The sequence below is a fragment of the Cnephaeus nilssonii genome (assembly GCF_951640355.1).
Source record: "Cnephaeus nilssonii genome assembly, chromosome: X".
NCBI classification, from domain to species: domain Eukaryota; kingdom Metazoa; phylum Chordata; class Mammalia; order Chiroptera; family Vespertilionidae; genus Cnephaeus; species Cnephaeus nilssonii.
This window is the reverse complement of record NC_137071.1, coordinates 49978814-50001620: the sequence shown is the minus strand read 5'-3', so window position 1 is coordinate 50001620 and position 22807 is coordinate 49978814. Positions and strand designations below refer to the sequence as shown.

Below are 22807 nucleotides of genomic sequence, written 5' to 3'. Positions count from 1 at the left end.
CCTGAACACAGAGCCCCTGGTGGAGTCACCGAGAGGAATATGGCTAAGCCCACCCGTCTTCTTCCTGCCTCAGTTACTAATGTTCTTAGAGGTATTAGAGGTCCCCCTCCCACCTCCAATCAGGTCCACATTGGACATTCCCCAGACCTCAACTGACAGAGCGAAAGTTAAAATGTCCAGACCACGTACCTAATCGTTCCCGCAATTTAGCCAGCAGTCCTCCAGATCATGTGCACGGGAGCTCGAGGAAGGATGAGGTGGGAGGACAAGGCTGCTGGGGAAAGCCCTGGGCTCCATAACCTCCTGCCTAAGTTAACTGAATTTCCAGACTAAGGCCGAAGGAGGGACAAGCAAAGTAGAGAAATGAAAGGAGGCAGGACCAAAGCTAACCCCTTCTTTTTTCTTCCTAAACTCAATCCAGATTTGCCTTCTGAGGCTGCTTGAAACTGATCCTCATGGCTCTGACTCGTCCTTTCTTAAAGACATAGTCTCCACTTTGGGGGAGGGCAAGGAAAATCTCACCTGGCTAAAATATGTCCCAGAACAAAAGATGGGGGCGGGGGGGAAGGCAACACAAGTGCAAAACCCCAAGTGCACCACCCCTTCACTCTTGATTCAGACCCAGAGCTGCCGGTTTATTTGAGATCAGAGCAGCCAACTCCAGACTTCCACTGGGTGATTTGACAGATCCTGCTAGAGTCGCAGGATCATGGTGGGAAACGAGTCCCTTTTCCAGGACTGGCAGGTTAGGGGCCAAAGCTGAAGTGTGCAAGTGGGTGTGGGGAAAGGAGCACTGGACCTGGAGTCCTGCCTCTAACACTATCCCCTGTGTCACCATGAGCAAATCTCTTTCCTCCTCTTGGCCACAGTTTTATTTCTTGATACATGAAAAGATAATAATAGCAGCCCTGCCAAGTTCCGAGCTTTCTGCATTCTCCTGTTACAGCAGAAGGCAGCAGCCTTAGAGAGGGGGTATCTGACCTCCAGTGTGCTGTTCTGCTCTGGCCACCAAATATTTACATGAAATAGAGCTGTGTCATTCTGCTGGGTTGGATGGGAGAAGAATCCAGGCGTGAGCTTGTGAGTAGGTGGATGAAGAGCCATTTTGTGTATGTGCCAGGTAAGGAGGAGGAATAGACTGTCTCCCATGTTCCTTATAAGGTGTTAACAAACCAGTCAGAATTTGCCCTTCAAGGAAGGGCACAGGCACAGAAAAAGGCTGTGAGCACATCCTCACCTTCCCCTCGCCCTCATATCTCCCATTTTCTTCTGCGGGAAAACCAGGTAGGCTAGGGGTCTGGCAGTGCCAGGGGTCAGGCTCTGGCCCTGGTGGCTCCTCCATAGCTCTTTCTCACTGCAGGCTCCAGATCCTCTGCTCCAAAAACCTGCTTCTGCTCCACACCTGAGCTTCCATTTCTTTTCATCCTGTCTGTACACAGGGTACAGTCTCCAAGTTTTGACCTTCTTCCTAGTTGTCCTCAAAGAGCAGCACACAACCCATTGTCTTTTGAGGCCATGGTTCTCAGCTGTCTGCACATTAAAATATGGTGGGCCTGGACATCCCACTGTAAAAGCTCTGCACAGATTCCAGTGAGTACTCAGAGGGGTGAAGGACAGGTTCAAGGGTTACCACTCCTTCCCACATCACAGAATTATAGCACAGGTGACAAGATAAGAGATATGGGGAGGGACAAACAGTCAGCATCTCCTAATGTTCTTCCAGAAGCCTTCTGCTCCCTCCATGAATCACTCTCTTAGTAGAAAGTAAAGGCAATGGTTCACACCATAGTGCCAGGCACAGTGCCAAGGGCCTTGTCTGTTTTACCTCACTGAAACCTCATGACCACCATAGGAGCTATCATTAGTATCCTTATTTTACAGTCGAGGAAACTGAGGCATCAAAGGGTTAAGCAATTGGTCCAAGAGTGTACAAGGACAGAGCTGAGATTTGAACTCAGGCCTGCAGCTGCCAATCATCAAACTCCCCTCCTCCTGGGAAGGGCCTTTGTTCTACACCCCAGGTCTGGACACACACTGAGGCTAAAAAAGTGGTGTCACTTAGTGTGCATTCAGATGTACTTTGTAGGTCATTTGTATTTGAGGAAAACTGCTTTGAGGGCTGGCACTCATTGTCCAGACAGCTGTAGTGACAAACCTGGATGCTTGGCTACTTACTTGAAGGTGACTGTAGATAAGACTCTCCTCCTCACTAGCCTTGGTCTCCTCATGAGTCAAGTGGGATAACCACATCACATTCCCGATGGTGGGGCTGCAGTGAGAGCACATGGGCAAGGTGCCTGGCACAGAACATTGCTCAGTGTGCATGCTTTCCAGGTTTCCAGTCCGCCTCTATCAGAAGAACCTCTGAGGTCAGGCCATGCACCCCTTTGATTGTGTGGTGCTGCCTATGGATCCTTTCTCAAGAAATAAAAATGCTTTTAAATGCATTAAATAAATTACCCAAGATTACAAAGGAAACTGATTACTGTATACTAAAACGCAATTTACAATCTAGTCATATGTGCTTCTTGATGAACACATTCAGTATAATAAGATCTAGCAGTGGGTCTAATGACTACCATAATTTTGAAGTAGTGATGAGCATAAATGCCTTTTGAAAGATACTGGCAACAACTGTAATGTGATATGAAAAGAGCTGTAACTCTACTGGTGATCACAGATACTGTTAACAGTACTGTGGTTTATTGCTCACAAGACAGGTCTGCCTGTTCCTCTGCTCATTAGCTGTGTGATCTGGGTCAGCCTACTTAGTCTCTCTGTGCTTGTCTCCTTATGTGTAAAATAGGGGTTGCTTTGAGGATGCAATGAGTTAATGAACACATGTAAAGCACTTAGATCCAGGCCTACAAGGTAGCAGATGCTCTTTAAGTGCTAGCACTTATTTGTTATCTACAAATGAGCTTCTACAGATTAGGGTGCAGAGTTCATTTATTCAAACCCCAGGATAAAGCCCTACCACCAAGTTCCCCTCTTATGTAAAGATGACTCAACAATATGCATAATGCCATGCCATTTGCATGCTAAATGCCTCCTTTGAAACACTGGCAGGCCAGGTTTTCTGAGGCAAAGAAACAAGCTCCTTTTCAGGGACTGCCTGCCTTTGGACTTTACCTCAGAAGAGTTCCCAAATCCTCTCCCTAAAGCCCCACTCATGACCTCACCTGCTGCTCCCTCCCTCCCACTGCCTTAGGCATTGCATGCCTTAAAGGCTTTACCATGGCCTCTGGCTGTCCATCTAAGAATTTGGAATTTGCCTACAAGCTAAAGGGCAATTTGGGAACCTGAAGCATTCCTGAACTTATTGCACTTGTCATGGGTCAGGGAGAGGGTTTGGGAGGATCACAGTCATCCCTTCACTGTGCAGATGAGACCCAGAAAGAGATAAGGACTTGTCTAAGGCCACTGGCAGTTTGCTGGCAAGAGCCTGGGACTCAAGATTCCTCTCACTCAGTCTTCCTGGGGTAGAGCTAAATCTCTGTCTCTTTCATCTTTCTTCCTCCCCTCCTCCTGGTCAGTTGACAATTCCTCCTAAATGTCACCAATCCATAAGTCCATCTCCAGGCCTCACAGCTGCCTGGGGTCAGGCCCTCTCCCTCTCCACTCCTCACCCACCTCTCCGGCTCTAGTCTGCTCTGTTGCTTGAGCCTTCCTACTCCTTGATTCTCTTCCTGTCACATGCCAAGAATGTCAAGAGCTCAGAGGAAGCTTAGACTTTATGGGTCCAAGCTCCTCACACACTACCCTGCTTCACATACTGCCATGTTAGAGAGGAAGAAACGGGGCTATACTAAGGGAATAGAGCCACCTAAGGTCTGATAGAGATCAAGAAGGAGAGCTGGCCCTGAAACCCAGGTCAAAGGGTCATGGAATCTGAGTTCTAGAAAGAAGTTTAGAGTTCAATGCTATTCCCATTACATCACCCGCCTCTCAGAATTACACCACCAAATCCTATTGTTTTGGGTAACAACTGGAAATACTTTTTGTCAAGATCATAACTGTTATTTCCCCTTCTATGTGCTCATTTTGAAAAAAGTAGACAATACTCCATCTCCTTCTCCCACTTTTCCCCAAGGCCCCTAAAGTAGGCCTCCAGTATTCAGCAGCCAGAATTTGCTCCTTATCTGTTCTAGGCATGGGCAGGCCCTGTCTGGTCACCAACCATTTTCACAAATATTTTCACTGGCCTAGGCCCTAAATCAGTCTGTCAATCTCATCTTATTGAACTTCCCTGCTGCCTTGAATCTCCTAAAATATATTAGACCATCTCTGCCTCCCTTCTGCTGTCCCAGTACCTGGTATCAGGCCTGGCAAAGAATGGAAATTCAGTCTCTGAGAAACAAATAAGTGAATGAATGAAGATACTGGTGTTGCAAGGATAAAGAGAGTAAAGAGACCCAGACAGTCCTGCCTTCCAGGAGTTTAGAGTTTATTTATGAAGACAAGAGATATGAACTAATAGAATTATGTGAAAAGAGAATCAGGCTGCCATGTTTGACTTTCCCTGCAGGCCACACAGGGGCCTGGGGAACCATAACCAGGCTGGCATACAAAAACTGTTGGGTGCAAGGGTGTGGCAGGTCAGGTCATGGAGGCAGCGTCTTTGATCAAAGCGGGCATCGAACTAAGGGAGTTAAGTGTCAGGCTCTAACAGGAACAGGAGGAAGCCAGGAAAAACAGTTATGGTTTCCAGAATCTAAAGACACCAAGGTAGTAAAACAAGTTCAGAGTGGATAAGAAAGATTCTGTGAATATTGATTTAAGGCCTGGTACATAGCTGCAGAGGTTTATTAGTAGACTGGAGTGGAAAGGGGCCAGAGACATGAAGGCAAGGGATAGATAAGAAGCATATGAATGAGAATAGAAGCAGTGAGAAAGGAAAGATAGAGCCAGAGCAAAAATGGCTAAGGAACCAATTCCATGTGGTTACTGAGAAGCCGATGATATTGTGACTGAAATGGGAAAGCCATTGGAGGGGTGGGAGTGTAGCCTTATCTTCTTACTCCTCAACTTCATGTATTCACTCACCAAACATTTATTCAACACGCGAGACATAACCCTCAATTTTGTGTCTGTGTCTACACATTCTAACCTTTAGGGAACACTCAAAACCTCTCCTGCCCTTTCACTTTCAGGCAGGAGGGCAAAAGAGGCTTCTAGATCTTTGCTACTCAAAGTGTGGGCCATGACCAGCTACCTCATTAGTGCTTGGGAGCTTGGTAGGACATGAAGAATTTAGGTTCCATCCCAGACCTTCTGAAATAGAATTTGCACTTTGCTTCTTAAGCTTTAATATACAAACCATCACTTCCAGGTCCATGACACTGGCCTATGGATCATGTATTGAATATCAAGGAATTAGGACACAAAAAGGGGCCAGTGTGCTGGGGATGCAGTTCTTAATGGGAGGGGCCATGGAAAGTGACTAAGCTAGGGTTATGGGTTTATTTATGTGGCCTTCTTTAGGCAGGTAGGGAAGCAAGTTCCCAAGCAGCCCTTCCCCATGCCACACAGAAAGCTGCTCAGCACCGTCTCTGGTCTGGACCAAAGGAGGCCTGGTGACCCCCACATAATCTAGCCCAACTCCAGCCCAAGATGCAGGGCAAGGAAGCCACAGTGGTTTGGGTCCAAAACCCTGCCTCAGGGTAGTGAACGCACAATACAGATGATAGTGTTGTACAATTGTGCACCTGAAACCTGTATAATTTTGAGGAAGGAAGGGAGGGAGGAGAAAGAAAGAAAGAAAAGGAAGGAAGGAAGGAAGGAAGGAAGGAAGGAAGGAAGGAAGGAAGGAAGGAAGGAAGAAGAAAGAAAGAAAGAAAGAAAGAAAGAAAGAAAGAAAGAAAGAAAGAAAGAGAGAGAGAGAGAAAGAAAGAACCCGGCCTCAAAATGGAAAGTTCTCTGAGCAGCCCAGATGGTGTGGCTCAGTGGTTGAGTATTGACCCATGCAGGAGTTCATAGTTCAATTCCTGGTCAGGGCACATGCCTGGGTTTTGGGCTTGATCCCTGCCTGCAGGAGGCAGCCAATCAATGATTCTCTCTCATCATTGATGTTTCTATCTCTCTCCCTCTCCCTTCCTCTCTGAAATCAATGAAAACAGTTTTAAAAAGTCCTCTGAGCAGTATGGTCTTTGAGGACTTAGCATTATGGTCTGCAAGTGGCTAAATAGTCTGAGTTTTGGGGTTCCAGCCAACATCGCTTCTCACCAGAGACACAACTAAAGGAGGATAAGAGAGAACTGCCCCCAGCTCATGCTTTCTTTGGAAACATAGGACTCACACAACAGACATCTGTAACAATGTGGTTGTATGAGCTCGTGTGTGTGTGCTGGGGATGTATGTGGTGTGTGTGTGTATTTTAATGAAGGCATAGTAAGTCTTCAATGAACTACATCGGGCAGTGAAAAGTATGGGTGGTTTTTATTTTCTTCTTTGTACTTTCGTGTTTTGCTCACAATTAACCGGTGTTAGTTAAAAATTTTTGTAATTAACAAAGGATTTATGTCAAAAGCCAAATTAACACAAAGAAAAATCATGGCAATATACAAATAGTGCTGACTTTTGTGGTGTCTAATTGATTCTATAGGGACTTGAGGGAGATTTCCAAGGTGAAAGACAGAGCAAGGGGATGGAAAAGAGATGCTTACGATCATCCAGCCTTTATTATTATGAAGACAGACTGAGTTAAAAGTCAAAACCTGAATCTCTTGGACTGCAAAACTATTCAACACTTGTCAGGCCCTAAACTGCATAACTGAACTCATTTCTATAATCAGAGAATCTTACCGTACAAGTAGAAGAATCTAAGAGATTACAGGACCAACTCTGTCCTTTTCTTCTTACAGGAGGGAAGTGAGGCACAGAGAGATGAGGACACTGGGCTCTGTACCTTGGTACAGGCTCTTCTCTCTTCTTGTATCGCCTTCCTCTCTGGCCTTATATGCTGAGCTAACACCCACTTTTCCTTGAGACTTGGTTCAAACATGACTGCTCTTGTGGGTTAGGTGCTCTCTGTGCCCATGAAACACTCAATGCATTCCTCCACCATTCATTTAACAAATGACTGAGCAACTACTGTGTGGCAGGCACTGTTCTAGGAAGCTAGGATGCATCAGTGACCTTCTCTAGGGTGTAGTGATTAAATTATAGCATGTATGCATTCAGCACATATTTATGAATCACCTATGCATGGGGACCTGTGTGAAGCATAAACTGTTTTAAGGTCGGGATAATTGTCTATTCACACTTTTGGCCTCTTCCTTTTCCCCCACAGTCAGTGCCTTGTGGCCACAGTGAAATGTTTTCTTAATGAATGAATAATGAAATGGCCACAGTCACACAGCAACCTCCAGATGAAGCCTGCACTGAAACCCTGGTCCCCAAATAGCTAGAGCGTTTACTACTCCTGCTCTTCATTGCAGTCAGCCCAAATCTTTGTCACCTCCATCACCTCAGGTGGGAAAGGTCAGAGGGGATAAAATGAAGGTCCCTTTGGAAGATCTGTTTTGGAAAGGGGAGACCTACCCTATTAGGAACTCTCTCTGAGAAGAGTGAAGTCGCCAGCTTCCCATCTCCGTGCTCAAAAGCTTGGGGCAAGCAAGAAGAGGCACTTTCCAGTAGAGTCCTGTCGGCCCATCACTCTCTATAGGAAGTGATAATTTTGAGGCACATATTATTTCTGTGCCAAACAAACGTTTTGTTAAAATCAAAGCTACCATTGGAACCGCAGAGACATTCCCTACCCACTCCCCACCCTGGGTCCCTGAGCCTCTGAACCAGAAGAGGCAGCGCCCACCTTTGGCATCTGGAGCGGCTGCACTGCAGCGCCCTCTGTCGGGCGCTGGGCTGGCTGCGCTGCGCTGCAGGGCAGGGGAGGTGCGTGGGCGGGGCCTGTTCCAGAGGTGCTGAGGGACCGTTACTCATCCGCCCAGCTGGGCCAACAACAGCCACCTCCATAGACCCCCTCCTCCGCATGCGCAGGGTGACGCATCAAGGCAGCCGAGCTGCTCTGTGCACAAAAAGCAGCCCCAGGGCGGGCGGCCCCTTCCCCCTCTTCCCCCCTTCCCCGCCCCACCCCCCACTCTCCACGGCAGCACTTGCTCCCCTAACCCGGGCCTCAGCTTCTGGCGCTGGAAGAATTGTTCACTTCCATTCTCACTGAGTCTTTACCACTAACCTCGAATAGAGTTCATTTTGTGACATGGGCTTAACAGAGTGGGAAACTGGGGACCAGAGAAAGGTGAAGTGAAGACCAGAATCAAGCAGCGGAAGAAGTAGAGAGGGACTAGATCAACCAGTTATATCTGACTCTAAAGTTAAAGGTGGACCTCCCACAGCATCAAGCTGCATTGTGCTCCTAACCGCAGCAGGGCGCGCGCACACACAGAGGAAGGGAAGGTTGGACCACATCATAAAGGACCTTGAAAGTCAAGCACTATAATAACATTTGCCATTTTAGAAAGAAAACAAAAACTATAAATGGCATTTAAGAAGAAAGTCAGCCCAGCTATGTGGCTCAGTTGGCTGAGCATTGTCCTGTGCACCAAGAGGTCACAGGTTCAATTCCTGTCAGGGCACCTGCTGGGGTTTCAGGCTTGATCCCCAATAGGAGGTGTGCAGGAGGCAGCTGATGTTTCTATCTCTCCCTCTCCCTTCCTTTCTCTCCAAAAAAAAATAAATAAAACATTTTTTCAAAGAAGAAACTCAGATGGGTCAGGGGACACAATCAGAGCTTTGAGTTAGGAATATATGCACCAAAGGAAAATAAATCAGAGACGTGGTGCTTGAGTCCAGTAGCACTCAGTAGAGTCTGCATCAGTCATAAAAATGGGGAAAAATAAGGGGTACAGAACCTGGAGACATTGGGGCAGAAAAATACTTAATAATAGATTGCGTTTTTACAAGCAGGGTAAATAAAATACACACAGCACTTTGAACCTCTCCTACTGCAATCAATTTTGCCTTCTTTATTAGAGTGATGTTTTGTCTGCCTTCTTAGATGCTAAGATCCATACATAGTGCTGGTATTCAGGTCCTAACTCCTGCCTTGGAGACCATGACCTTGTGGGAGGAATAATATCTGCCCTGTCAGCTAGATGGAACATAAGTGAGAGCAGAGCTGCTTACCCAGACAGAATCTGCACCTGCCAAAGAACACCTAAACCAGCTCCCACTTCTGTTTTAGAAAAGTTTGGAGAGCTTCAGCTAAACTCCAAGGCTGTCTAATGTTACCAAATATTTTTCTGAGCCCACAGTTTGCGGCAGCACCTGCATGGGTAGGTTGAACTGCTCTGGCAGCCCTGAGGCAGCCCCACCCCGAGGTCAGGCATCAAGACATGTGCAGCAGGCTGTGAGTACCTGCTGCTAGTTAGTAACACTGAATGAATACACCACTGGCAGGTATCATGGCTCTATTGTGATAGAACGAGTCACTTTTATACAAGGGAAGTTATCCAGGCATTGGCAACCCCACCAAGATGGAAACTCCACAGAACTAAGGAGTAATATGTCAGCAGTGGACCCAAAGGTAGGCAGATCCATCTCCAAACCCACATCATGGTTTATCCAGACTATTAGGCCCAATAAGCACAGCTATGAACCCAACCCATCTTCCCCTACATACCGTATACAGATGGACACAATGAATGAGAGCACCCTGCTGGGAATGAGTGGTCCCATAGTTCCTCAGGAGCACACCCCATAGACACCAGCATGGAATAGGGGGTCACCCCTAATTCCTGGTACTTCCCATCCTCCACCATTCATACTTTCTGTCATCCTGGGCTCACCTGGCTAGAAAAATCATAACCCCACTGTCTCCTAATGTTACTACATGCTGCCTGTTTCATCCACTCCTCATGGCCTTGCTTGAAGTCCAGCAAAGCATGCTATCAAGCCAGAGTTTTATTTATTTTGTTTGTTTCTTTCTCATCAGGTAAAAAAGTTGCCCCAACTTTGGAAGTACCACTGAACAATAGACCCAGTGCCCACAGCCCCATATTTCTAATAAATACAGAGGTGGGTTCAATGTAAAGATGATGTATTATAGAATTGTACACTTGTACCTGTCCAATTTTCCCAACACTATTTATTAAAGAGACTATCTTTACTCCATTGTATGCTATTGCCTCCTTTGTCATATATTAATTGACCATAAAGGCATGGGTTGATTTCTAGACGCTTATGTTCTGTTCCATTGGTCGATATGCTTGCTCTTGTGCCAGTACCAAGCTTTTTGATTACAATGAACTTGTAGTACACCTTTATATCAGGTAGCATGATACCTCCAACTTTGTTCTTCTTTCTCAAGATTGCTGTGGATGCCTGGCCAGTGTGGCTCAGTTGGTTGAGTGTCATCTCATGCACCAGAGGTCACCAGCTCTATTCCCAGTTAGGGCACATGCCCGGGTTTGGGGCTCAATCCCCAGTAGCAGTGTGCAGGGGGCAGCTGATACATGTTTCTCTCCTATCACTGTTTCTATCTCTCTCTCCCTCTCACTATCTCTCTCTCTCTAAATCAATAAAAATATATTTTTAAAAAGATTGCTGTGGCTATTTGGGGTCTTTTTTTGGTTCCATATAAAATTTTGAGGTATTTTTTTATAGATCAGTGAAATATGCCATTGGTATTTTAATAGGAATTGAGTTGAATCTATAGATTGCTTTGGGTAGTGTGGACATTTTAACGATGTTAATTCTTCCAATCCATGAACATGGCATATGTTTCCACTTATTTGTATCTTCCTTAATTTATTTTTTCAATGTCCTGTAGTTTTCCCTCCTTGGTTAAATTTATTCCTAAGTACTTTATTTTTTGTTGATGCAATAATAAGTGGGGTTGTTTTCTTAGTCTCTCTTTCTGATAACCGGTATATAAAAATTCCAATAATTTCTGGATATTGATTTTGTATCTTGCAACTTTGCCAAATTCATTTATTAGATCTAGTAGCTCTTTGGTGGAGTCTTTAGAATTTTCTATATACAGTACAGTATCATGTCATCTGCAAATAATGACAGTTTTACTTCCTCCTTTCCAATTTGGATGTTTTTTATTTCTTCTTATTTTCTGATCGCTGTGGATGGAATTTTCAGCTCTATGTTAAATAAGAGTGGTGAAAGCAGACATCCCTGTCTTGTTCCTGATCTTAAGGGAAACATTTTTAGTTTTTGCCTATTGAGTGTGATGTTGGCTGTAGGTTTTTCAATGAAACTAGGCCATCAGCTTATACCATACACAAGAATAAACTCAAAATGGATAAAAGGCTTAAAATCCTAGAAGAAAACATCAGCTGTAAAATCTCAGACATCTATTGCAGCAGTATTTTTGCCAATATGTCTTCAAGGGCAAGGGAAACTCAGGAAAAGTTAAACAAAAGGGACTACATCAAACTTAAATGCTTCGGCACAGCAAAGGAAATCATCAACAAAATGAAAAGAAAACCCACTGTATAGGAGAATATATTTGTCAATGATACATCTGATAAAGTGTTAATTTACAAAATATATTTAAAAAACTTATACAACTCAACACCAGGAAGACAAACAATCCATTTAAAAAATGGACAAAGGACTTGAATAGACACTTCTCCAAAGCAGACATACAGATAGCCAACAGACAAATGAAAAGATTCTCAACGTCACTAATCATCAGAGAGATGCAAAACTACAATGGGGTATCTCCTTACATCTGTCAGAATGGCTACTATCAGTAAATTAACAAAAAACAAGTGCTGGTAAAGATGTGGAGAAAATAGAAACCTAGTACACTGTTGGTAGGAATGCAGACTGGTGCAACCACTATGGAAAACAGTATGAAGTTTCCTCAAAAAATTAAAAATGGAATTTCCTTTTGATCCAGGGATCCCTTTTTTGGGAATATATCCTAAATCCTGAAACACAAATCAGAAAGAATATATGCACCCCTATGTTCATAGCAGCATTATTTACATAGCCAAGATCTGGAAACAACCCAAGTGCCCATCAGTTGATAAGTGGATAAAAAAGCTGTGGTACATTTACACAATGGAATACTATGTGGCTGTAAAAAAGAAGGATCTCTTACCCTTTGTGACAGCATGGATGGACCTGAGAGTATTATGCTAAGTGAAATAAGCCAATCAGAGAAATACAAATACCATATAATATCACTAATATATGGAATCTAATGAACAAAATAAACTGATGAACAAAGTGGAACTGAAAGCATGAATACATGGGACAGATTGGCCAGTGTCTGAAGGGAGGGAGGTGGGGGTGACTAGATAAAGAAGGTGAAGGGATTAGCTAAAGAACATATATGCATACCCCCTGGACAGGGACAATAGTGTGGTGAAGGCCAAAAGAGAGGGAGACAAGGGTGGGTGGAGAGGGGCAAAATGGGGGAAAATAGGGGATACTTACAATAATGTCAACATTAAAATTTTTAATAAAAATGAATTGTACACCTGAAACATATATAATTTTATAAACTAATGTCACCAAAAAATTCATTAAAAATGAAAATAAATAAATAAATAAATAAATCGGTGGGCAAAAATAGGTTTACAGCTATCAGTACATGAAAGTTTATTCTTGTATTATTATCTGTTAATTACTGTATTATTTATTGTATTAATTGTCTTATTATTATTTTTTTTTCTTTTTCAATTTTTTAATTAAGGTATTATATATGTACATATCTTACCATTCCCCCCCACCCCACTCCCATATATGCCCTCACCCCCCAGAGTTTTGCATTCATTGGTTATGCTTATATGCATGCATACAAGTCCTTTGATTGATCTCTTATCTCCCCCACCTCTCCCTCACCTTCCCCCTGTAATTTGACAGTCTGTTTGATGCTTTACTGTCTCTGTATATATCTTTTTGTTCAAGTTTATAATGTTCTTTATTATCCATAAATGAGTGAGATCATGTGGTATTTTTCTTTCATTGACTGACTTATTTCACTTAACATAATGTTCTCCAATTCCATCCAGGTTGCTGCAAATGATGAGAATTCCGTCTTTTTTATGGCAGCATAGTATTCCATTGTGTAGATGTACCACAGTTTTCTGATCCAGTCATCTGCTGACGGGCACGTAGGTGGTTCCAAATCTTGCCTATGGTGAATTGTGCTGCTATGAACAGAGGGGTGCATATATCCTTTCTGATTGGCGTTTCTAGTTTCTTCGGATATATTCCCAGGAGCGGGATTACTGGGTCAAATGGGAGTTCCATTTTCAGTTTTTTGAGGAAACTCCATACTGTTCTCCACAGTGGCTGCACCAGTCTGCATTCCCACCAGCAGTGCACGAGGGTTCCTTTTTCTCCGCATCCTCGCCAACACTTGTCGTTTGTTGATTTGTTGATGATAGCTATTCTGACCGGTGTGAGATGGTACCGCATTGTTGTTTTGATTTGCATCTCTCAGATAATTAGTGACGTTGAGCATGTTTTCATGTGTCTCTTGGCCTTCCTTCTGTCTTCTTTTGAAAAGATTCTATTTAGGTCTGTTGCCCATTTTTTTTATTGGATCATTTATCTTCCTTTTATTAAGTTGTATAAGCTGCCTGTAGATGTTGGAGATTAAACCTTTATCAGTGATGCCATTTGCAAATATGTTCTCCCATGCAGTGGGTCTTCTTGTTGTTTTGTTGATGGTTTCTTTTGCTGTGAAAAAGCTTTTTATTTTTATGTAGTCCCATTTGTTAATTTTCTCTTTAGCTTCCATTGCCCTAGGTGCAGTGTCAGTGAAGAATTTCTTTTGGCATATGTCTGAGATTTTGCTGCCTGTGGATTGCTCTAGTATTTTTATGGTTTCCCGTCTTATGTTTAAGTCCTGTATCCATTTTGAATTTATTTTTGTGTATGGCATAAGTTGGTGATCAAGCTTCATTTTTTTGCATGTATCTGTCCAATTTTCCCAACACCATTTATTGAAGAGACTGTCTTTATTCCATTGTATGTTCATGCCTCCTTTGTCAAATATTAATTGAGCATAGTGGTTTGGGTCAATATCTGGATTCTCTATTCTGTTCCATTGATCTATATGTCTGTTCTTGTGCCAGTACCAGGCTGTTTTGAGAACAGTGGCTTTGTAATACAGCTTGAAATCTGGTATTGAGATCCCTCCTACTTTATTCTTCTTTCTCAGGATTGCTGTGGCTATTCGGGGTCTTTTTTTATTCCAGATGAATTTTTGGAGAGTTCTTTCAAGGTCTATGAAATATTCCGTTGGTATTTTAATGGGGAGTGCATTGAATCTATAGATTGCTTTGGGTAGTATGGACATTTTAATGATGTTGATTCTACCAATCCATGAACATGGTATGTTCTTCTCTCTGTTTACATCTTCCTCTATCTCTTTTTTCAGTGTCCTGTAGTTTTCCGTGTATAGGTCTTTTACCTCCTTAGTTAAGTTTATTCCTAGATATCTTAATTTTTTTGGTGCGATGGTAAATGGGATTGCCTTTTTAGTCTCTCTGTCTGTAAGTTCACTATTGGTGTATAGAAAGGCCATAGATTTCTTGGCGTTAATTTTGTATCCTGCTACATTGCCGAATTCATTTATTAAGTCTATTAGTTTTTTGACGGAGTCTTTCGGGTTTTTTATGTACAATATCATGCCGTCTGCAAATAAAGACAGCTTTACTTGTTCTTTTCCAATTTGGATGTCTTTTATGTCTTCTTCTTGTCTAATTGAAATGGCTAATACTTCCAGTACTATGTCAAACAGGAGTGGTGAGAGTGGGCATCCCTGTCTCGTTCCTGTTCTTAGCGGAAATGTTTTTAGTTTTTGTCCATTGAGTATGATGTTTGCTGTGGGTTTATCATATATAGCTTTTATTATGTTGAGGTATGAGCCTTCTATTCCCACCTTGTTGAGAGTTTTTATCAAGAAAGGGTGTTGGATTTTGTCAAATGCTTTTTCTGCATCAATTGATATGACTATGTGATTTTTATCTTTCAATTTGTTTATGTGATGTATCACGTTTATTGATTTGCGGATATTGTACCATCCTTGCATTCCTGGGATAAATCCTACTTGGTCATGGTGTATGATCTTTCTGATGTACTGCTGCAGCCGATTTGCTAGAATTTTGTTGAGGATTTTGGCATCTATGTTCATGAGGGATATTGGTCTGTAATTCTCTTTCATTGTGTTGTCTTTATCTGGTTTTGGTATTAGGGTGATGCTGGCTTCATAGAAGGAGCTTGGAAGTGTTCCTTCCACTTGAATTTTTTGGAATAGTCTGAGGAGGATAGGTTTTAGTTCTTCCTTGAATGTTTGGTAAAACTCTCCTGTGAAACCATCAGGCCCCGGGCTTTTGTTTGCCTGAAGCTTTTTGATGACTGCTTCAATTTCGTCCATAGTAATTGGCCTATTGAGCTGTTTAGATTCTTCTTGATTGACTTTTGGAAGGTATTATTTTTCTAGGAATATGTCCATTTCCTCCAGGTTGTCAAGTTTGTTGGAATAGAGTTGTTTGTAGTATTTTGTAACAATCCTTTGTATCTCAGCAGGGTCTGTTGTTATTTCACCTCTTTCATTTCTGATTTTGTTTATTTGGGTCCTCTCTCTTTGCTTCTTGGTGAGCCTGGCTAGAGGTCCATCAATCTTGTTTATCCTTTCAAAGAACCAGCTCTTGGTTTTGTTGATCTTATGTATTGTTTCTTTGGTCTCTATGTCATTTATCTCCGCTCTGATCTTTGTTATTTCCTTCCTTCTGGTTAGACTGGGCTTTTCTTGCTGCTCTTTTTCTAGCTCTTTGAGTTGTAGGGTTAAGTAATTTATTACCATTGTTTCTTGTTTTTTTTTTGCAATAGGCTTGTAGAGCTATGAACTTCCCTCTCAAGACTGCTTTCGCTGTGTCCCATAGATTTTGGATTGTTGTGTTTTCATTGTCATTTGTTGCCATGATGTTTTTTATTTCTTCCTTGATCTCTCTGGTGACCCAGTCCTTGTTTAATAGCATGCTGTTTAGTCTCCATGTGTTTGATTTCTTTGGATTGTATTTATTGTAGTTGATTTCCAGTTTTATGCCACTGTGATCAGAGAAGATGCTTGATATAATTTCTATCTTCTTGAATTTGAAGAGACTTTGCCTGTGACCCAGCATATGGTCTATCTTTGAAAATGACCCATGTGCACTTGAGAAGAATGTATATTCTGTGGCTTTGGGGTGAAATGTTCTGAAGATGTCAATTAATTCCATCTGGTCTAGTGAGTCATTTAGGATTGCTGTTTCTTTGCTGATTTTTTGTTTAGAGAATTTGTCCAGTGGTGATAGTGGGGTATTAAAGTCTCCTACTATGATTGTATTGCTATTAATCTCTCCCTTGATATCCTCCAGGAGTTTTTTTATGTATTTGGGTGCTCCTATATTGGGAGCGTATATGTTTACCAGAATTATTTCTTCTTGTTGGATTTCTCCCTTTAGTATTATGAAGTGGCCTTCCTTATCTCTTGTTATGGCATTTACTTTGAGGTCTATTTTGTCAGATATAAGTATTGCTACCCCAGCTTTTTTTTCATTTCCATTTGCCTGAAAGATATTTTTCCATCCCTTCACTTTCAATCTGTGTGAGTCTCTTGTTCTGAGGTGGGTCTCTTGTAGGCAGCATATATATGGGTCGTGTTTTTTTATCCATTCAGCTACTCGATGTCTTTTGATTGGAGCATTTAGTCCGTTTACATTTAAAGTTATTACTGAAAGGTATTTGTTTGTAGTCATATCTATTTTTGTGTCTGTATTCCTTCTTACCTGTTTATTTCTTCTTTTTACAGTATTCCCTTTAGTAATTCTTGCATTGCTGGTTTGGTGGTGATAAACTCCCTGAGGCTTTTTTTTTTTTTGTCTGCAAAGCTCCTGATTTCCCCTTCAATTTTGATTGATAGTCTTGCTGGATATAGTATTCTTGGATTCAGTCCTTTGCTTTGCAACACTTTGTATACCTCCTTCCATTCCCTTCTAGCTTGTTGTGTTTCTGTTGAGTAATCATTTGACAATCTGATGGGTGTTCCTTTGTAGGTAACTCTCTGTCTCTCTCTTGCCGCCTTTAGGATCCTCTCTTTATCATTTATATTTGCCATTGAAATTATGACATGTCTTGGTGTGGGTCTTTTGGGATTGATCCTGCTTGGGACTCTCTGTACTTGCGTAACTTTTATCTTTCCCATATCCGGGAAGTTTTCTGTCATTATTTCTTCAAATAGATTTTCTAATCCCTGCTGCTCTTCTCGTCCTTCTGGCAGCCCTATTATATGCATGTTACTTCGTTTCAGTTTGTTCCGAAGCTCCCTTAGGCTTTCCTCCTGCTTTTTAATTTTTTTCTCCAATTGCTGTTCAGATTGAACTTGTTTCTGTACCTGATCTTCTAACTCACTAATTCGGTCCTCTGCTTCTTGTAGTCTACTGTTGAAACTTTCCATGGTGTTTTTGATTGTAGCGATATCACTTTTCATTTCTTCCTGATTCTTGCATAAGTTGTTGATTTTCTCATCCATCCGATGTATAAATTCCACGACCATTACTCTGAACTCCTTTTTGGTCATGTTGCAAGCTTCAGTTTCACTAATTTCCTTTCTTGGCGACTCCACATTTTCTTTCCTCTGTGAGTTATTTCGTTTCCCCATTCTGGCTATTCCCAGAAAGCTCAAGCTTCCGTTTGCGTGGACCTGGGCCGTGTGCTGTGGGGACTTCGCTCCACCCGAGTTTCACTGAAGTGCTCTGACACTAGGACATGTGGCTGCCTTTGGTTGGCGGGAACCAGACTTGCCCAGGGTCAGTGTCCCCAGTGTTCCGTGTGGTCTCGTGTGCACACTTAGAATCAGGGGCCCTGTCTGCACCACACTGTTGGTATGTGCCGAAAATGAGATCCTTAGCATGTGCCAGGAGTCAAGAGTTTCCCTGTGTCTGCACCAAGACTCGAGTGTCAAAGTCTCTGTTGCCTTGTGCGGTTTCTCGTTGAGAATCAGGGTCCCTGTGTGTGCATGCACCAACAATTGGGGTCGCTGGCTCTTAGTGTGAATGCACTGTGAGTCAGGGATCCCAGGCAGCTGTGTCCAGCGTGCCAAATTCCCTGAAGTGGAGCTGCGTCCTGTGTGTGCTCTCTCTACTGAGCCAAACCGGCTAGAGTGCAAATTCTTAAAATCCTGAAGGTGAGCTGGCTCCGTGAACTTTCCCAGAGTCCCGGAAGGGGGACGGAGTCCGTCCTGCGTGCCAAATTCCCCAAAGGGAAGCCCCTCTGTGCACGCTCTAAGAATCCCAGAAGGGGGAGCTGTGACCCGCAAGCCAAATTTCCCCAAATTCCCTGAAGGGGAGCCCTCTGTGCGCACTGACAGATTTCCCCGACCAGGAGCTGCTTCTGTCCCGCGTGCGCCAAATTCCCTACGGGGGAGAGCGTCCCTGCGCAAAGCTAGGCAGCTTGGGCGAGGGGCCGGTCTATCAGTTACTATGGCGCTATCCACGCACCTGCGGGGAGGGGGATAGGCTCTTTGACTCACGGAAATCTGCGGGGAAGTCTGGATTCTTGTTGTTTGTTGGTCTGAAGCTGTGATAGCAGTTCTCTGTGCCCAGTGGCTGCAGGGTCCTGGTTTGTGTCAGAAGCCAGGATCCGAGTCTCAGGCAGCTCTGTTTCCCAAGATGGCGTGGTCTCCGTGTCCGCACCAGCCGTCGAGAAGTGTACGCTTTGTGCGCGGGCCTCCACCGTCTAGGACTGCCCGGTTAGGGAGCCCCTTGGAAGACCTGCAGAATCTAACTGACCCTAGCTCATACACACACACACACCTCACACATCTACACTCTCCTCTATGGGTTCCTCACTCACACTCTCTCTCTCCCTACCTTCCTGCCGGTCGCCATCTTTTTGGTGAACCTACTCTGTCTTATTATTATTATTGTCAGTATTATATTTATCTTTATGATTTATCTTGTAGGTAATGATGGCTGGTAATTTAACCTATTTTACCCACCTCTGTATTCACCCTTGGAGCTGGAAGTACAGTCTTTCATAAATACATAGAAATAAATGTGTGTAAGGGGCCGGGCTTATGTGTGTTCTTTACTCCCTAAACACCTTTCATATGGGCAGAAGTGTTCCTTGTGAAGGAGGAAAAGTTGTGTGGAGAAAAGATGTCAATTCTCTCTAAATTAATCTATAAACTCATTGCTATCCCAATCAAATCTTTATAGGAATTTTTCTTAGAACCTGATAAACTGATTTGAACATCCATATGAAAGACAATATATACAAGAAGAGCTAAAACAATTTTGGGGGAAGGTTAATGAAGGATTATTTATTATACAAGGTATCAAATCTATAATAAATAATAGGATGTGGTATTGGCACAGAAATAGACAAGTAAATGAATGAAAGAGAACAGAGAGCCCCCAAAATAGATCATGTAAAGATATTAAACAAGGGGGGGCATGTGGGGAAGTCAATGGCAAAAAAGGGGGACACCTGTAATACTTTTAACAATAAAGATAAATTTTTAAAAAGAAGTAAAGCATTAATTTAGAAAAGATATTAAACAAATAGTGGCATTTACAAGCCAGTGGTGAAAAGATGGTCTATTCAATAAATAGTGTTGGTTCAATTGGATTTACACTTGGAAAAAACTAAATTAGATCCATACCTTATACTAACACACACACACACACACACACACACACACACACACTCCACGTAGCTCAAATAACTAAACATAAAAAAAATAGAATATACTTATAACCACAATAAGAAATATGTTTTCACCCCAAAGCCACAGAATATACATTCTTCTCAAGTGCACATGGGAGATTTTCAAAGATAGACCACATATTGGGTCAGAGGCAAAGTCTCTCCAAATTCAAGAAGATTGAAATTATATCAGGCATTTCCTCAGACCACAATGGCATAATATTAGAAATAAACTACAATAAAAAATTCAAACACTTAGAAACTAAAGAGCATGCTATTAAGCAACGATTGCGTTACCAAAGAGACCAAAAAAAAATTTTAAACATCTTGGAAACAAATGACAATGAAAACACAACAATCCAAAATCTTTGGGACACAGTGAAAGCAGTCCTGAGAGGGAAGTTCAGAGCTCTACAGGCCTACCTCAAAAAAACAAGAAAAAATGGTAATAAATTATATAACTCTACAACGTAAAGAATTAGAAAGAGAGCAACAAGAAAAGCCCAGAGGGAGCAGAAGGAAGGAGATAATAAAGATCAGAGGAGAAATAAGTGACATAGAGACCAAAAAAAAAACAAAAACAAAACAGACAAACAAACAAAAAAAAAAACCAATACAAAAGATCAATGAAACCAAGAGCTGATTCTTTGAAAGGATTAACAAGATTGATGAACATCTAGCCAGGCTCACCAAGAAGCAAAGAGAGAGGACCCAAATGAACAAAATCAGAAATGAAATAGGCGAAAGAACAACAGACCCCACAAAAAATACAAAGGATTGTAAAAAAATACTATGAATAACTCTATTTCAACAAACTAGACAACCTAGAGGAAATGGATATATTCCTTGAAAAATACGACCTTTCAAAACTCAATCAGGAAGAATCTAAAAATCTCAATAGGCCAATAACTATGGAAGAAATTGAAGCAGTCATCAAAAAGCTTCCAGCAAACAAAAACCCCAGGCCAGACGGCTTCACAGGGGAGCTTTACTAAACATTCAAAGAACTAAAACCTATCCTCCTCAGACTATTCCAAAAAATTCAAGAGGAAGGAACACTTCCAAGCTCATTCTATAAAGCCAGCATTACCATAATCCCAAAAGCAGATAAAGACAACACAATGAAAGAGAATTACAGGCCAATATCCCTCATGAACATAGATGCCAAAATCCTCAACAAAGTTCTAGCAAATTGGATACAGTATTACATCAGGAAGATCATACACAATGACCAAGTAGGATTTATCCCGGGGATGCAAGGATGGTACAATATCCACAAATCAATAAACATGATACATCACATAAACAAATGAGAGATAAAAATCACATAGTCATATCAACTGATGCAGAAAAAGCATTTGACAAAATCCAACATGCTTTCTTGATAAAAACCCTCAGCAAAGTGGGAATAGAAGGATCATACCTCAACATAATAAAAACCTTATATGACAAACCTATAGCCAACATCATACTCAATGGACAAAAACTAAAACCATTTCCCCTAAGAACAGGAACAAGACAGGGATGCCCACTTTCACCACTCTTGTTCGACATAGTACTGGAAGTGCTAGCCATAGTGATTAGACAAGCAGAAGAAATAAAAGGTATCCAAATTGGAAAAGAAGAAGTAAAACTGTCATTATTTTTTTAGATGACATGATATTGTACATAGAAAACCCTAAAGACTCCATAAAAAATTAATAGACTTAATAAATGAATTCAGCAATGTAGCAGGATACAAAATTAACACCCAGAAATCTATGGCATTTTTTTTTTTTTGTGGGTGGGCGGGGAGAGAGACTCAGCTTTTATTGTTAGAATTTGATAGTTTCAATCATTTGTGGTGAGACAATCATGATACAAAATTCTATCTAGTAAAATTTTAGGTGACCAGTGACTTTGTTAATTAGGTCTGCTGGTCCTGGCCCAATTACCAGGACAGTTTGAGAACCTGGTGCAATTTGAGAACATCCAGCATCCTGGATTAAACTTACAGTCAGTCCCAACATCTGAGCATGGGTCAGTGATGCAATCAGAGTTTCTTCATCAGGGGCTTTGACCACCACTTTGGGCTGGCCACAGTATTCCCATTGTTTGAGCAATTCAGGGTTTTTCCTTTGAATTTGCTTGGAGGCAGAAACAGCAGCATGAGAACATTGGGCAGCCACTTTCCCTTTTCCCATCTTTAAGTCATTTCAAACCACAAGAATCATTTTGTACTCCCCACTCTCTCCTAAGATGCTTCCTTCAGTTCCGGTTTCTGTGTTTGTCTCATTCACTGAGCTTTTGGGGATCATTTCAAAGCAAACATGGAGGCTCTAGCCCAGGCACATGCCACAAGCTACTCCAGCAGCCAGGCTGAGTGCACCAGGATGAGCCAAATATTTCATTACCAAGGATTTAGAAAGCATCTAGTGTGCTTCTCCTGGCCTCTCTTGTGTCTTTAGGTTCTTCTATGGCATTTTTATACACCAATAGTGAACTGACAGAAAGAGATTTTTAAAAATCCCATTTACCATTGCACCAAAAAAACTAAGATACCTAGGAATAAACTTAACTAAGGAGGTAAAAGAGCTGTACCTGGAAAACTATAGGGCATTGAAAAAGGAAATAGAGGAAGACATAAACAGATGGAAGAACTGTAGGGAGAGGCTATAGGGTTAAGCCTCAGACTGACCTGTTGGCAAAGACACAAACAAGTCCCAGCTTAGAGGGCACAGCCCTCTTAGCCTAATTAAACTTGATCTTATGACATTCCCTAGATCCTTCCTGGGTAGCTAATGGCCTGTGGGAGGTGTAGCAAGTACTGCCAAAATAAGTGAAACTCACAACAACATTGTAACTACGGAGACCACTACCTTGTTTACCTCTGACTATAAAATAAAGCATCAGCTTGCTGGCTGGATCTCTCTGTGGCCTCAGCCAGGCACAGGAGGCCCACCAAGCCCTAGCTTATTCTCTTTGTCTGCCTTTTCTTTAATGCTTTGCCGCCCCCACCCCCCTCAGGCTCACCGAACCCTTGGCTGAGCTGGCCCGACAAAAAGAACATACCGTGTTCATGGATTGGTAGAATCAACATCATTAAAATGTCCATACTACCCAAAGCAATCTATAGATTCAATGC

At 42.2% G+C, this 22807-nt stretch overlaps 1 protein-coding gene and 1 pseudogene across 2 annotated transcripts in view; both read right to left on the bottom strand.

The window, feature by feature from the left end:
* The window catches only part of NHSL2 (NHS like 2), a 142243-nt gene extending 141918 nt beyond the window's left edge, over window positions 1–325 (bottom strand). The window contains exon 1 of the mRNA XM_079765331.1: window positions 190–325. The gene's annotated coding sequence lies outside the window, so the exon portion shown is untranslated. The remainder of the gene's footprint in view (window positions 1–189) is intronic.
* A 21229-nt stretch (window positions 326–21554) lies between these two features.
* LOC307095799 (peptidyl-tRNA hydrolase 2, mitochondrial-like) lies at window positions 21555–22094 on the bottom strand (annotated as a pseudogene). The gene has a single exon. The product of its transcript is annotated as a peptidyl-tRNA hydrolase 2, mitochondrial-like (transcript).
* Between the last annotated feature and the right edge of the window lie 713 nt (window positions 22095–22807).